Source organism: Nothobranchius furzeri, chromosome 7, assembly GCF_043380555.1.
Source record: "Nothobranchius furzeri strain GRZ-AD chromosome 7, NfurGRZ-RIMD1, whole genome shotgun sequence".
Taxonomy (NCBI): domain Eukaryota; kingdom Metazoa; phylum Chordata; class Actinopteri; order Cyprinodontiformes; family Nothobranchiidae; genus Nothobranchius; species Nothobranchius furzeri.
The window spans coordinates 71,429,207-71,444,236 of record NC_091747.1 but is presented as its reverse complement, the minus strand read 5'-3'; positions in this window follow the sequence as shown (position 1 = coordinate 71,444,236).

Sequence of the window (15,030 nt, the reverse complement as noted above, 5' to 3'; positions counted from 1 at the left end):
TTGTCAGTGTAAGGATGGCTACATCTAAGTTGTGAAAAATCACAATGCCAGTTCACAACAAGCTTGTGTGTGCGTGCACACACACACACAGTTTGATGGAGGGATTTTTATCCAATCAGTGAGAACTGGACGTGCACATTGACTGGACGAGGTTCTTCCAGGATTGTGATTAAAATTATTCTTTATTTTGAGAAAGAAAAAATAATTTTTTAGATGCCATCAGCATGTGAGGTATCTCAATGTTCTCAGGACAAAATAACATGAGACTGTGCTCTAACCTGTCACATAACAAGCTAAATGAAAGTCATACATTTCAAATGGACCGTGTGACAGCTGCTAACGTTGGCCCTGCCCTACTTTACCTCTACATTACATTACAGTTCCGAAATGTAATGTAGAGGTGGTGTCAACAGGTGCCTGTCATGGCTGCAGATATTGTCTCACTGCATCTGGACACGACGATTCAAAAGTAAAATTAATTGGTTAAAGTTATGAGATACTGTATTGTGTATGTAAACAGCTAGCGAGGGTCCGTCCGTGGACCGTGCGTGGCAGGAGAGGCAGTTGGCTACAATGGTAACGCAAAAAATTCCTTTGCTAAATTTATAAAGTCTACATACCTCTGCTTTGGGCCCATTTTTTTTTCTTCCTTCCTTCGCTTTGGGAATGCTGATCCCGATGGCTTAGGTGTTCTTTTCATAGTAAAAGATACCAAAAGTTAAAACGCAACAACAGGATGTCCTTCTACCCACGGACGTGATCTACGGCACCCTTAATGGTCAAATCCTTCGGAGCAGTGGCCCAAGCGGGAGCTTGTCATGCAGCCAGATCATTAGATTTTAAATATTGATGTTTTAATTTCAGAGGGGAATTTTGAGTATGTAGAGAGTGCATTTCATATTACAAACAAAAATTTTATAAACTTTTTATTTATTTTTTGAAATTTTGCGCCCTATCCATCAGATAGCGCCCCAGGCGGCCGCCTGTGTCGCCTGTTGGCAAAGCCGGCCCTGTCAGTTCCTTTATCCATGAATAAATGAATGAATGACTTTATTTACAGAGCACATTTCCTGTACGACAACAACTCAATGTGCTTAACAGTAAAAGAGACTAAATAAAACAAACTATTATAAAATATGTACACCCTTAAAAACGATTGGTGTTTACATATTAAAATATACACATGAAACTAAAATCTACACATTCAAACATGCACGCACACATACACACACGCACACAAACATTTATATATACACGCATTTGCACATACATCCATGCATACCATAAAACATAATTGTAAGAACTTATTTATGAATAAAACCATGTCTATGAAATGAGGAACTAAATTAGAAATGAAACAACCTAGCCATATGTTTGTTCAAATAAAAAGGTTTTCAAATTTCTCCTAAAAATATTTGTTGTAGCTGCTTCCCTCTTCTCTAAAGGCAGAGTATTCCAGATCTTAGGTGCATAGACACTGAAGGCAGCCTCCCCTGACTTAGAACGTGTACGCGGTATCACCAGATTGCGCTGATCTGCAGACCGGAGTGGTCTGACCGGCGTATAAGGTACTAGCATGTCTGTAATACGTTGTGGTGCATGGCCATTGAGAGCTTTATATACAAGCAGTAGGATTTTAAAATCAATTCGTTTTTCAGCTGGTAGCCAATGCAGAGATCTTAAAACAGGACTAATGTGTTCAGAATTCTTTGTACCAGTCAGAACACGAGCAGCCGCATTCTGAATCAGTTGCAGTCTGTAAATAGCGTACTGAGGAAGGGCGATTAAAAGACCATTACAATAATCGAGCCTGCTGGTTATGAATGCATGGATTCGCTTTTCGAGATCAGTTCTTGAGACGAAATGTTTGATTTTAGAAATGTTACGTAAATGAAAAAATGCTATGCCATGTCCATCCTAGAGCTCCTCTCTGACCTTCATGCTTATTTAGAGCAGCTGATTTTTAAAGTAAGCAGAGTTCATCCTTGGTAGTGGGTTCACTCACTCATTCAACCCTTCACCACTGAAATCAGTGTGTTCATTCCAATCCTCCTAAATAATCATCCGACCAGAATCCTTATGCGTCCCGTAACGTCCGTCCTATCAGAACAAGCCTTGGAAGCCCAGGTGTTACTAGAACTAATGGTGTCTCCTCACCAGCGTGAGCCTCCAAACTGTGAAGGTTGGTCTCCAAACATGAACTTTAAATTCATGCATTTATCTCCTCTTGTAACACTTTTACATCTTTTAAAAGGCTTGTATCATAAGTTACACCTCCCAGACCAAAGATAAGATAAAATATTATCATAAACACTATTGAAACGTCATTTGTGAAATAGAAGTTATTTTTGTTCACCATTAATTCAACCAAATAATAAGATGCATGGATTTGAGGAACCACACTGTCTCATGCAGTCCTAAATGTGTAACATTGCTCTTGTTGGCTCTTACGTCTTTTAAGAGGGTGAGCGACCTGGCTGCCCTTTCTGTGGCCCCATCCTGCCTCAGGATCCGGGATGACGGGGGTTCGGCTGTGTTGTGTCCCAATCCAGCGTTCACTCCTAAGAGCACATTGGAGGGATTCTTTCCCCCTCCTCACAGCTCGGAGAAATAAGCAGCATCTCATTTGTTATGCCCGATACGGGCTCTCAGATGTTATGTTTCCTGCACCGCTGCCCCTCGTCGCACGGATCACTTGTTTGTGCACTATAGGGAGAGCTCCCTTGGCCAGCCCCTGTCTTCACAGCGCCTTTCTCATTGGTCATGTGATGCCATCTCGCTCACATGTGTCTCTTCAGGGTTGGATCCACCGGAAAAGCTGAAGGCTCACTCGACGAGAAGCGTATCGTCTTCTGTGGCGCTCCAAGGAGGAATGTCTGTTTCTGACATCTGTTTAGCGGCTTCGTGGGCCTCACCCTGCTCCTTCGTGAGGTTCTACCTGAAAGACATGTCCAGCACCTCTGCTTCCAGCGCAGTGCTTGATAATGTATCAGTTTGATTCTATCTGCTGGTGTCATCGATTCGGCATGCGCCTCCCTTCTCACACGTGCTGCTGCCATGGGCAGGGGTGTGTTAAGCCGGGCGTACACTGTGCGACTTTTTCACTTTTTGAGCCGATTTTCCAGTCGTGCGAGAATCCACGACATCGGGGCGAGTTTTGCGCCGAGCGGTCGTGTAGTGTACAGGGGGTTACGAGAGGCGATTAACACCACGTGACCAGCTACCGATCAGCAGTCGTGAGGTCGCAGGGACTTCTGGTGTGTTTAATATTTCGCTCGTCCCTCGTGAGGGTATCGCACTGTTGAAGCGGCGCTGCGAGCAGCTGCAACCCAAAATGTATCAGAACCGCTCACGGCGCATGCGCGCGCAATCCTGCATCAACGCCGGCCGGTCGCTCGCTATTTTCCTAATAACACACGCTGTTCGTTTTTGTTTCTACACGTTTTTTTTACTCACAAAGATTGTCAAGAAAGCGTGTTTGTCGTGTTCTTGTCAAATTAAACTGATCACAAAACACAGATTCACTTTCTTTATTTCGTTTTCCTCATCCAACCCCCATAAATACCTGTGTGTCCTCCTGCAGCACTCCCGAAGGACAACAGGCAAGACAAAAAAGTCTGACGTGTTGAGTAAAAACTGCTATTTTTAGCATATTTTTAGGGCCGACGTGTTGCTACCAGACGTACAGTGTGAGCAGTCAGGTCGCATGCGAGAACTGGGTCGTGCAGTGTGAGCACACGACTCGTGAGATCTGCTCTGCGAGGAAGTCGTACAGTTTGAGCTGAAGCTGAACGCTACGAGTGAAAAAGTCGCACAGTGTACGCCCGGCTTTAATGTGTTCCCCTTATCCCCTGTTGTTATAACATGTTGCTATTAGCAGCTTATGTTTTCACCCGTTGCGCTGCGGGGGTCAGTGAGATGTTATTGAACCTTCCTCAATAACCCTGCTGTTCTCCACCTATTGTTATGGTGTTGATTCTTCTTCCCATTGTTCTCTGGCTTGTTGCCAGGTGACCTCGGGATGACCCCACCCTCCCCCACGCAGTCTTCCCTCACAGCTGCTCATCTTATCTTACGCCCGCCGCAGCTGTGTTAGGGTGTTGGGGGCTTTTTTTGTTACTTGTTGTTAACCAGTGGGTGTTTACTACATCATGCTCCGCCTTTAACCCAATAGGCGAGGCTTAAAGGGCGGAGCCATATGAAATAGAACGTTGGTTACCTTTGTAACCCCAGATTCTATGAGTATGGCGGAGCCCTTTAAGCATCTGGCCCACTGGTTCTGTTTTTTTTTTTACTTTTGGAGACGATCCTTGGTCCTCATACCTATTTATAGGACCAGGGCCCACCTGTTAGGCGGGCGTACATTAAAGCTCTTCAGTCATTGGTCGTTGTCAGGGACTAACTCCCAATAGGCGAGGCTTAAAGGGCTCCGCCATACTCATAGAATCTGGGGGTTACAAAGGTAACCAACGTTTCGTGTGCATGTCACGGTTGAAGGAAAGAAACGATGTACAGAAAACGTACACCATCTGTAACTTACCAGAACGAAAATACTCCAGAAGGTGATGTTTGGTCGCCTTTTAGCTGCGATACAAGCGATCCAACAAGACTTTGTTATGCTAGATACTGGGTCTACGTGGTTTTGCCTCAAAGCAGGAAAACAGTGAAAAGTTAGCTTGTTTTCCACCTTTATTCCCCTGGCGATTCTGTGTGTCACACCACAACACAGCAATGATTTAGAGTTGTGTAATATAACCAGGCGGCTGTTGCTAGCTGTGGTCGTAAGGTGGCCGGTGCCAGTCGTGGTGGCAACCCCCGTACCCGCTGGTGGACACCAGAGGTTCGGGGAGCCGTCAGGCTGAAGAAGGAGGCCTACAGGGCGTGGCTGGTCTGTGGGTCTCCGGAGGCAGCAGACAGGTACCGGATAGCCAAGCGGGGTGCAGCAGTGGCAGTTGCCGAGGCAAAATCTCGGGCGTGGGAGGAGTTTGGTGAGGCCATGGAGAAAGACTATCGATCGGCTCCAAAGAGGTTCTGGCAAACTGTCCGGCGCCTCAGGAGAGGAAGGCAGCAACTTGCTCACACCGTTTACAGTGGGGATGGGGAGCTGCTGACGTCAACTGAGGCTATAGTCGGACGGTGGAAGGAATACTTTGAGGAGCTCCTCAATCCCACCAATGCGCATTCCGAGGAGGAACCAGAGCTGGGAGGCCTGGGGATGGACTGTCCGATCTCGGGGGCAGAAGTTGCTGAGGTAGTCAAACAACTACACAGCGGCGGAGCCCCGGGGGCGGATGAGGTTCGTCCTGGGTATCTCAAGGCTATGGATGTTGTAGGGCTGTCATGGTTGACACGTCTCTACAACATTGCGTGGTCATCGGAGGCAGTTCCTAGGGAGTGGCAGACCGGGGTGGTGGTCCCCATCTTTAAGAAGGGTGACCTGAGGGTGTGTTCCAACTCTAGGGGGATCACACTCCTCAGCCTCCCTGGAAAGGTCTACGCCAAGGTACTGGAGAGGAGGGTCCGATCGATAGTTGAATCTCAGATAGAGGAGGAGCAATGTGGTTTTCGTCCTGGTCGTGGAACTGTGGACCAGCTCTATACCCTTGCAAGGGTGATGGAGGGGGCATGGGAGTTTGCCCAACCAATCCACATGTGCTTTGTGGATTTGGAGAAGGCTTATGACCGTGTCCCCAGGGGCACCCTGTGGGGGACGCTCCAGGAGTATGGGGTGGGTGGCTTTCTGTTAAGGGCCATTCAGTCCCTTTACCAGAGGAGCGTGAGTTTGGTCCGCATAGCCGGTAGTAAGTCGGACCTGTTCCCAGTGAGGGTTGGACTCCGCCAGGGCTGCCCTTTGTCACCGGTTCTGTTCATCACTTTTATGGACAGAATTTCTAGACGCAGCCGTGGTGTGGAGTGTGTCGAGTTTGGTGGCAGGAGAATCTCGTCTCTGCTTTTTGCGAATGATGTGGTCCTCCTAGCTTCATCCAGCTCTGACCTTCAGCTCTTGCTGGGTAGGTTCGCGGCCGAATGTGAAGCGGCTGGGATGAGGATCAGCACCTCCAAATCTGAGACCATGGTTCTCGACCGGAAAAGGGTGGCTTGCCACCTCCGGGTCGGGGGAGAGGTCCTACCTCAAGTGGAGGAGTTTAAGTATCTCGGGGTCTTGTTCACGAGTGAGGGTAGGAGGGATCGGGAGATCGACAGGCGGATTGGTTCGGCGTCTGCAGTGATGCGGACGCTGAGCCGATCTGTCGTGGGGAAGAGGGAGCTGAGCCAGAAAGCCAGGCTCTCGATTTACCGGTCGATCTACGTCCCAATCCTCACCTATGGTCATGAGCTTTGGGTAATGACCGAAAGAACGAGATCGCAGATACAAGCGGCCGAAATGAGTTTCCTCCGTAGGGTGGCCGGGCTCAGCCTTAGAGATAGGGTGAGGAGCTCGGACATTCGGGAGGGACTCGGAGTAGAACCGCTGCTCCTCCGGATCGAAAGGAGCCAGTTGAGGTGGTTTGGGCATCTGGTCAGGATGCCTCCTGGACGCCTCCCCGGGGAGGTGTTTCGGGCATGTCCTGCCGGCAGAAGGCCCCCGGGTCGACCCAGGACACGTTGGAGAGGTTACATCTCCAATCTGGTCCAGGAACGCCTTGGGGTCCTGCCGGAGGAGCTGGTGGACAAGGCCGGGGAGAGGACGGCCTGGAGCTCCCTAATTGGGATGCTGCCCCCGCGACCCGGACCCGGATAAGCGGAGAAAGACGAAGACGAAGACGAAGTAATATAACCAATCAAATGAATCATAGATTAATTTAAGCCGCAAGAATGAGACTGAGCATGCTGTTTACAGTAGTAATAAGCGACAAGGACTCACACGCCTCCAATGGGGCAGCTGCATCGGTGATGACGTCACAATCTCAACCCCCAAATTCTGCTCCAGTTCTTTTCCTCCACAGATTTTATTTGAATAAACATAATTTATGTCATTTTCATGTTCTGTTCAAGAGTCTGGATGTTTAGAGACTCGAAGACTTTGCATTTGCTGAGCAGCGCAGACTTTTAAGAATATATTTTCATGGTGGTCACGTGACCCTAAAAACACAGTAAACCGTTTGACACAAATACACATTTGACACTCATATTACACACCTGGGAAAAAGCAAGTGCAAGCTGTTAAAATGTAGTCACATCAAAGAATTTCCTTATAATGTAAGCAGCTGTAAAGTATTTTAAGGCTATTTTAAAGGAGAACTAGAATGTAAACCAACATTTTCCTTGTTGGATTAAGACACCTTGGGTCAGGAACCCCAGATTATAATCCAGAACAGGAGAAGATGAAAGGAAATGGTAGCAGATGGCAGCGAGGTCATCTGGTGGAGCTCATGACATCATTAGAGACACACACACAGGGCAGAATAGACTCACACAACTTGATTGATTTAGTTAAAAGGAGTTTATAAAATGTGTAAATAAAAGTGAAGTGTTATCAATGAAGTGTAATTACTTATGCACTGCACTTCAGTAGAAAATGAAAAAGAATGTAGTAAATGAATTAAATTAATTACTAACATAAAAAGATTTGAGCTGCTGAGGGTGTTGTGTCTAGAGTCTGAACGCTGGTCACAGTGAAGATAATTTCACAGGCTGCTGAAGCTTTAGCATAAGCATTTTCTTACAAGCCAAAATTAAATTAGTGTTGAAAAGTGGATTAGCATTAGCTAACATTCAGTACGTTTACATGCAGCCAATATCCGGGTTATGATCGGGTTAAGGTCGGTATTCGGGTTTCTGAGTTGATCAGAATAACCCGTTTACAAGCATAAATAGAAAGAGTTACCTCTAACTTGCATAACCCGATTTAAACGCGGATGTTGGGGTAGCGTCAGGACGTATGGACTACATCCAGACGCAAATCCGGTTCTTCTTGTTCCGGTATCCGTGAAAACAACGTTTCCCAGTTCGGAAGAGATAGCGACCGCGTTTGTTTGCGCTTTAGTTTCTTCGTCACTCCAAAAGTGTGGTGCTGTGCCGCGACTCGCCATGTTGCTCCCAACTTGTTGTTTACTTCCGGTGTTCTGGCGCATACAAGACGTCTCGCTACTCAAAAGACCAAGATTCCTTGCGAACAGAGCATGCGCAGAACACACGCTTTGATGGGGATATCCCGATGTGTGTTTACACGACCAAACATTCGGGTTAGAAAAGGGTTACCCCAGGTGTAGTAACCGGGTTTTAAAAAACCCGGTTATGAGCATATCCGGGTTTTTGGCGGTGTTTACAAGGACCTGCGGAACCGGGTTATTGTGAATATTTGGGTTTTAAAAGGGTTACTGGCTGCATGTAAACGCACTGACTACTGTGGATAGATCCAGAGTGACACAGAAGTGGATTACTCTATTCAACACGAGTAACAAAAACAAAACATAAATTTGGATACAGTCACTCAAGCCTACATCCTGTTACTTATGTGCAGCTAGTGTAACTTTCTAGTGTCCTGTCACAACAGGACAAACGGCAGACATTCAGAGGACAGACGCCTCCATAGCACATGAACACTGAAACACACCTTGGCGGTTCCTGATGATGTTTAGGTAACCGGGGCGGGATCAAGGCAAGATTCATTGATGTTGAGAAACAGCTGCTCTCAGCTCCACCTCTTTGCCCATTTGTGCATTTGGTGATAGTGACAACACAAGTTACACGGCCAAGATGGTAACCTCACATTTGGCTTCAAATATGCTTTTCAGAAAGCTAGGTGACATCACTGATGGTTTGTCCATCTTAAGCCGGGTGTACACTGTGCGACTTTTTCACTCGTAGCACTCAGCTTCAGCTCAAACTGTACGACTTCCTCGCAGAGCAGATCTCACGAGCCATGCGCTCACACTTTACGACCCAGTTCTCGCATGCGACCTGACTGCTCACGCTGTACGTCTGGTAGCAACACGTCGGCCCTAAAAATGTGCTAAAAATAGCAGTTTTTACTCAACACGTCAGACGTTTTTGTCTTGTTTTGCCTGTTGTCCTTCGGGAGTGCTGCAGGAGGACACACAGGGATTTATGGGGGTTGGATGAGGAAAACGAAATAAAGAAAGTAAATCTGTGTTTTGTGATCAGTTTAATTTGACATGAACACGACAAACACGCTTTCTTGACAATCTTTGTGAATAAAAAAACGTGTAGAAACAAAAACGAACAACATGTGTTATTAGGGAATCAGCGGGCGAGCGGTGTTGATGCAGGATTGCGCATGCGCCGTGAGCGGTTCTGATACTTTTTGGGTCGCAGCTGCTCGCAGCGCCGCTTCAACAGTGCGATACCCTCACGAGGGACGAGCAAAATATCAAACACTCCAGAAGTCCGTGCGACCTCACGACAGCTGATCGGCAGCTGGTCACGTGGTGTTAATCGCCTCTCGTAACCCCCTGTACACTACACGACCGCTCGGCGCAAAACTCGCCCCGATGTCGTGGATTCTCGCACGACTGGAAAATCGGCTCAAAAAAGTGAAAAAGTCGCACAGTGTACGCCCGGCTTTATTCTATAGTCATTACTACTCAGCCCACCCATTTTATTTAATGAATCAGTCCAAACGCCAAAGTGCCAAGTTCTTCACAAACAGCTGCCCACCGTTAGTCCCAAGCACCCTCAAATGGCGTTGCAAGGGTAAATAAGTGGACCATAATTATTATTGCTTCACAACAAGGACTAAAGGAACATTGGTCCTCCCAAATCTGAGGTTTAACTGATGTTCAGGGGTTTAAAATGGCTTTGGGGAAATGGAATGAGTGAAATCTGGGATTTTAGCTTGTCAGTGGCAGCTGGTGGGAAGTACCATGGCTCAATGTTGTAATTAAGCAGAAATCAACAGTTTTTTTTCTGAATAATGTACTCAGATATTTACATGAACTCGGAGATTTATTGTAAAATCCGTCTCAGTTTGAAAAAGTTCTTCTAATTCATGCTAGTTAACATCACTGTGCTTTTTGTTGTGATTAACTGACTATTCAATTCAAGTTTATTTATACATATGTATATATATATATATACTAGTTTCTATATATACTACTACAGACACTTGAAACAAACTAATCAGGCTGAGTTTTGACAAACAAAATGAGCTCCAAACATGTTAATTTCCTGTGTCTATGCACTTCCTCAATTCATGCCGGGTGTTCTGCCCACACAACTGTCATAGAGAGACCAAGGAAAGAGTGAAATAACATTTTAAGAGTAACACAATTACAGTAAAGCAGCTGGACGTTTGATGTGAGTGGAGATGATGTTGGACGGACTACATGCTGAGCCTTGCAAGGTCAGGAAGGTTCACTTTGAACAGGACAAAAGGGAAAGCGTGGTGGACATCTACGTTAGCTCAGAAAGCCTAAGAGTGTTCGACACCCCCTGGGTGGAGGATGCGTCTCCGAGCTCAGAGGGGCCTGCAGGGGCCTTATACAGAGGTATCAATACCACTGAACTTTTTCTCTTAATGATTGTCGATTGCTTTGGTGATTGTCCAAATTTATTTACAGAATTTCTAGTCAGGTAAAGGTGACATAAGTCAGGAATTTGATTACCTTTTAATGTATTTGTTGCTTTTAAGCATCTATTGTTAGTGAAACAGCACCTTTAAAAAGGAGTCCCGACAGAGGGAGCTCTGTGTTTCTGGTTCTTCTGTGTCTTCTGCTCCTGATCGGAATCATCTGCCTTGCTGTTAAAAGTAAAGTATTTCCTTTTTTGTTAACTAATTCACATGTTACATTGCAATAATGTAATCAAATGTTATTTCCGCAACAGTGAACAAAGACAAAAGTTACTGGCAAATAGAGAGGACGCAGCTCAACACATTAATCGAAGAGCTGAGAACTGTGGGTAAGCAGAGCCACACCGTTCACCTGATCCGTCTCCTGAAGTGGTTTGTGTGTGTTTCTGCTGAGCCCATGTGACACACACACCAAACAGCAGGTCATTTGTAAACAAACGAAGAAAGTTTACCTCTCTATTTAAAAGACGGCCACTGGAACAATCACACAACCATAAATCACTAACGGTACTCGTTAGTATTGTTTATTTTGTTGATTTGAAGTGAAATCTAAAATGTAACGGAGTACAGTTGCCACTGTAGGATTCTTCCTCTGCTGACAGCTTCTTTCTATTTGGTTGAATTAGGAACACAAAGAACAATGGCTTGCAGCGTGCTCATGTTTGTCTTCTGAAAACGAATGCGGATGGTACTTCACACAGCTGGGGAGATTTTTTGTTCCATAAACATCAGTTTCCTCATTCTGACAGAAGTGGAACTAGAGTTCAGCAGCAGAGGACTGTTCAGAGTGACTCCAAAAACAGATAAACAGAAGAACAAGTGTGTGTGTGTGTGTGTGTGTGTGTGTGTGTGTGTGTGTGTGTGTGTGTGTGTGTGTGTGTGTGTGTGTGTGTTAATTTCTGAAACAACATCAGAGGAAGCACACATGCTCTGACATCAAGACAATTCAACCTGTTAAATTTCCCAGATTTGTTATCGATGATGTCCCGGCACCCTTCCGAGAAGACCAGAGCACTTTTAACTTTAAATTAAAAGTGATTTAATCTGACAGGATTATGTTTAGTCCCCGTTAACATGGCAGGGCAGATTATCTTGTCTTATTTTTTCTTTAGCAGATTTTCAAGGGTAATCAAGCGTGCTGTCTGTTCAATTTGATGTTCAGCCAATCAGAAAGCGAGATGATGAAAACATGTCGCACGCTCCTCCACCACCATGTTTTTTTTACTCCAGTGTTTGATTTAGCAAGGTTTCCTGTGGAATCTCTGTGAGTGAAGTAGTGAGAATGTTTTGATGCCCATTCTGATTGGTTGTTGAAATGCTACAGAAACCCACACTAAGGCATTTTTGTAGCTCAAAGTGAAATGCCCCACAGCTAGCCCAACACTGCTCCCTTCAGCAGCCCCAAATTAGGCCAGAAACACCGATGGATTTGCCTGGCAGAAGCATGGTGGCTGTACACCGATGCCCCATGAAATATTTGGCCAACCACACATGCAGGCAAAAACTAAAGTCTCCTCCTCACCTTTCCTTTTGTGCAAAGCGTGAAAAGAAATACTAGAATAAAAAAATGCTAATCTAAGCGGCTGCAATTACATAGACTACGTTTACATGCAGCCAGTATCCGGGTTATGATCGGGTTAAGGTCGGTATTCGGGTTTCTGAGTTGATCAGAATAACCCGTTTACAAGCATAAATAGAAAGAGTTACCTCTAACTTGCATAACCCGATTTAAATGCGGACGTTGGGGTAGCGTCAGGACGTATGGACTACGTCCAGATGCAATATGCGTGATTTACGGTTCTTCGTGTTCCGGTGTCCGTGAAAACAACATGTTTCCCAGTTCGGAAGAGATAGCAACCGCATTTGTTTGCGCTTTAGTTTCCTCGTCACTCCAAAAGTGTGGTGGTGTGCTGCGACTCGACATTTTGCTCCCAACTTGTTGTTTACTTCCGGAGTTCTGGCGCATACAAGACGTCTCGCTACTCAAAAGACCAAGATTCCTTGCGAACAGAGCATGCGCAGAACACACGCTTTGATGAGGATATCCCGATATGCGTTTACACGACCAAACATTCGGGTTAGAAAAGGGTTACCTCAGGTGTAGTAACCGGGTTGTAAAAAACCCGGTTATGAGCATATCCGGGTTTTTGGCGGTGTTTACAAGGACCTGCGGAACCGGGTTATTGTGAATATTCGGGTTTTAAAAGGGTTACTGGCTGCATGTAAACGCACTGATAGCAGAGCATCGATTATCAACAAAAACTTGCCTTTAAATCAAATCTAACTGGTCTGTTTTTGTTTGTTTGTTTACCTGCAAAATAGAAAAGATTAATAGGACATGCTTGAATGGTGGGAAATAACATCCGGAAGAAGGCTGGGAGGAATCCAACCACAGAACAGTAAGGTTTATTCATTTGTTGACAGAATACTTTATCCTGGGTTTGCTTTACATAAAAAAAACAAGTAAAGTTGATATTTTATTTGTCACTCAAGTTCAAGCAAAATAACAAAATAAGCAAATAACTTTAAGCGAATCAGGAAACTCATTTGAAAAAAATATATATAAACACAAACATGTATTTGTGTATTCTGTCTGCATTTGATTTGAACAATCCTGTGAGGACTCTGGTTCAGTCTCAGAAACCAGAGACCTCCGAGCTTTGGCTCCTGTCATCGAGGTTCCACTTTTATTTACTCCTGAACTCTTTTCTGCAGCCACTCACTGATGATTTTTCTTTAAACTTACATCCATTATTTTCCCTCTGATGATGCGGGGTTTGCACTTGTCTTCTCGTATGAAGATTTTCCATCTTCATCCTCACCTGAACTAACTTTTTCATCATTGCATTTTTCTCTTCTCTGAGATGTTTTACTGCTTTTTGCAACAGCCCAAAACATTTGAACTGCATTTTTATCTAATCCTAACCCACTGGCTAATCCTGACCAATTTATGTCCACACCACCACATAGTAAGTGCACACACATATGGTTCTCACACACACTGAACAGTCTGGACTTTGCTTAAGCACAGTTGCACTACAAAGTCACTAAAATGTGGTTTGCACAACTCTGGACATTATATATTTTCATTTCCATTTAATACTTGTTCAGCCGCTGTTTTGTACAGATATTTTTATTTCTTCATACATTCTTATACATTTACTTACTGTGTATTTTGTTGTAGTTACTTTATTCTCAACTTCAACTTATATATAATCTATCTTATTCCTTCCCAGCTAAATTTACCTTTTATTCTAATTTGTATTGTGTATTTTGTTGTAAAGCTATTCTATTATTCAACTTAAATTCAGATATATTTTACCTTACTCTTCCCAGTTAAATTTACCCTTCATTTTAATCCGTGGTGTACAGTTTTTTTATTTTCAACTCTTAGGTCACGAGCAGTTGTGCAAGGCATTTCACTGCATTTCGTACTGTGTATGAATGTGTATGTGACAAATAAAGATTTGAATTTGAATCATCCTCATCCCATGAGCTTGAAGAAATGTCATCATCTTTCTCACCTCGACTAACTTTTTCAACATTGCATTTTTCTCTTCTCTGAGATGTTTTACTGCTCTTTGCAACATCCCACGTTTAAACTGCATTTTTATCTAATTCTAACCCACCGGCTAATCCTTCTTCAATATCTGACCAATTTATGTCGACATCAACCTCATCCCAGTTCCTTTCCTGAGCTGGAGGACGAGCTACCAGCCATGCTGTCACAGGCCCAATCCTGTAGACCAAGCTCCAACAAAAGTTCATCAAATTCATTTAGCCTCTTTACCTCAGCCTGCCCACTTGTGTCTTCAGACAATAAATCCACATCTTCTACATCAGAAGCATGGACGTAATTTTCACTGTAGAAGTGGGGGGGACACGGGGGGGGGGGGGGTATCTTTACAGTATGTTCTAATGGGAAACAGGCTTGTACACAAACAGTTGTTTTCCGCTTGGTCCTAGAGCTCAACTAGTGTCAATTTAATATAAAGTAATATTGTTTTGGGATGGTAAAAAGTGCAGGGGTCAAAACTTGACTTTGGAAAAAGTGGGGGGGACATGCCCCCCCTGTCCCCCCCAAAAAATTACGTCCATGATCAGAAGAGACAGACCTGGAGTCACTGCTTGCTTGTGAAGCTAAAAGTGCTTCAGATTCATCCTCTAAGAATTCCAGTGACTCATCGTGGAGATAAATCCATTCCTGAAGACAAATGTTCTGACTGAATTTCTCCAAAAACTTCCTTTAAAGAGAATAAGGCGTCCATATCTGGTTTATCGCAGGAGAGGTCGTCTTCTGAATGAAATAACGACAGATCTTCTTCAGCAGGCGTTACTGAAGAGGAATAAGTCGTGTCTTCTGATGCTAAACAGTTTCCTGACGTAACTCAGTCCTGAGAAGCCGACACATCTTCAAAAGAAGAGTGGAGAAAAGCAGCTTCTGGACTAAAGGAATATCCGTCATTTTCACCAAACGTCTCAGGCAAGTCGTCAAA